General features: G+C 40.6%; 1 pseudogene; it reads right to left on the bottom strand.

Moving 5' to 3' along the window:
- Positions 1-920: 920 nt before the first annotated feature.
- Positions 921-1,045, bottom strand: LOC111755085 (small nucleolar RNA SNORA2/SNORA34 family; annotated as a pseudogene).
- Positions 1,046-2,258: the final 1,213 nt, after the last annotated feature.

Here is a 2,258-nt window from a genome sequence, read left to right as displayed (position 1 = left end):
ATAGCGGTCATGTTTTGCAGAGAGCAGTATGCGAGGAAACAGGAGACTGTCAGAATGGCCCCGCAGATTCCACATCAGTACTTCAGCTGGCCTTATTTGCGTTGCTTAGAGCCAGTTGAAGAGAGAAAGAAAATCCACAGCCAGCTCTATACATATCAGTACATGGAAATAAGACTCAATTTAACTAATGTTTCAGCAATTGTTCTGCATTCAAGGAGAGGTGCCCATGTCCTCTTCAGCATCTGTCCCTTGCTTGTCTTTTTCAAGGATGCTGAGAATGCTCAGCCATGGTTGTATGGCCTTTAGGTGTCTCAGGTTGTGACTCATCTATGACAGACTTTTTAAAACATTTTTTTTTTAATTTTAAAGGGGGTAAAATTAAACACAACAAAACAGAACAAAATAAGACATAAGAAAGCTATGTAAGAGATGTAAATTTCAAAGCTAGACAATCTGAGATCTTTACTATCTGTCGTATTGTTTCTTGTTTTCTTCCAAAAAGTTGTCCATGTCTTTGCATACAGAGAATGCATACAAAACAACATAGTATAATATTAATCCGAACAGATTGAGGAAGGCGTTTTAGGTCTTCAAAACCAGACAATAGGGAAGTCACTAATGGCTGTCATACAGTCTCTCGTTCCCTTCAAAATAGCTGCTCAGGGGCTGGGGATTTAGCTCAGTGGCATAAGCACCTGCCTTGCAGGCAGACAGTCGTGAGTTCGATCCCTGGTACCAGTAAAAAGGAAAAAGACAAAAAAAAAAAAAAAAATAGCTGTCGATACTTTCATGTATATTGAAGTTCAACAAAACAAAACAGGCAGGGAGATAGGGATTGCTTGGTTTCCCAGTGCTCCAAACACCGTCCTGGACCGCTGGAGCCTCCCACCCTCACAGGGGTTGGGGTGAGGTTTGCTTCAAGCTGTTTCTTTCTAATGAATTGACCAAGTTCTGAAATGGCCAACAGATCATAGAAAGACATCCCTTTAGGCTCCTACTTGAAACCAACAGCGTCAGGAAGCTGCCGGCCTTGATTCAGAGCCAGGGCTATGACAGATTTTAATGACAAGGATTATGAACAAGACAATGAGCACACCAAATCTGGTATAAAACCAAAAGTGAGCCTTGAGATAAACAGATGGATTTAATTGTTCTAAAGCATCAACAAACATCCCAATGTTTAATTTGGGTATCAAAAGTAGCTGTCTGTTGTGACATAGACAGCACTAATCTCTGAAGAGCATCTATAGCCACAGTAGTATTTTGATGGATTGCTCCTTTATATATGGTTTTTGATGGCTTTTGTTATGTGGTAATGGGTTGATACAAAAGAGAGTCACTACAGTGATACTTTAGACCCTGTTTTTAGTGTAAACTCTTAAGATGACTTCCCATCCTCAGGATGGAAGTTTTTAGAATGCTCACTTGGTTTGCAAATTTATGTCCGCATATAAAAACAAGACACGATTTGACTAATATTGCAGCAGTTGTTCTGCATTCAAGGAGAGGTGCCCGTGTCATCTTACACATCCATGCCTCACCCAGATACACCCAGGAGCATGCTTTACTGACCTACTAGCCATTTCTTAATCCAATGAACTGACAAATCAGGATTAATGGTCACACTTGCCCACTTGAGATCAACTGGTTTAGGAAAACAATGACTAGAGGCAGGCCTGGACAACCCATGCAAATTAAAGGACTAAGATGGCACCTTGTGCTTTCTACCACTAAGAAGAAAATGCTGTGTCCCGTAGTTTCTTCTGGGTTCTGGGAGGCATCAAAAACTACTGGCTTTGTATTGTTGTATTTTTACTATTACTGCATTTTGTGTAGGTTAATTCTGATACTTGCCTGGAACAGAGCACAGGTTATTAAATAAGGACCCTGTTGTGCTCAGTATTGCTAACCCTATTTCACTAATGCTACTGTATGTCTTGTTTGGACATCCCATCCACCTGCAAGGGTGCAATTATAAACATAGTAAAGACACACAAGATAGCAAACTTACAGACATGTTGTAGTGAGTTAAAAATCAAAGAGTGGGCTGGTCCGATGGCAGTGGGTTATCAGAACTTATTAACATTAGTGTCACTAAAGTTGGTATACCCCCCCCCCACTGCTAAATTTGACTGGCTTTAAAAAAAAAAAAAAAGAAAAAAAAAATCAAAGAGTGGGCTCTGCCTATGCCCTGTTGCTTGTCACGTAGGCACTCTGCTAATTCAGCCAGCCTTGAATGTCTGAGTTCTGCTGCTTTT

This window comes from Cavia porcellus, unplaced genomic scaffold (assembly GCF_034190915.1).
Source record: "Cavia porcellus strain 051 isolate PalLab524CR breed Dunkin Hartley unplaced genomic scaffold, mCavPor4.1 scaffold_12, whole genome shotgun sequence".
Taxonomy (NCBI): Eukaryota; Metazoa; Chordata; class Mammalia; order Rodentia; family Caviidae; genus Cavia; species Cavia porcellus.
Note: the sequence above shows the minus strand (reverse complement) of the source record. Positions and strands in the feature narration are given on the sequence as shown.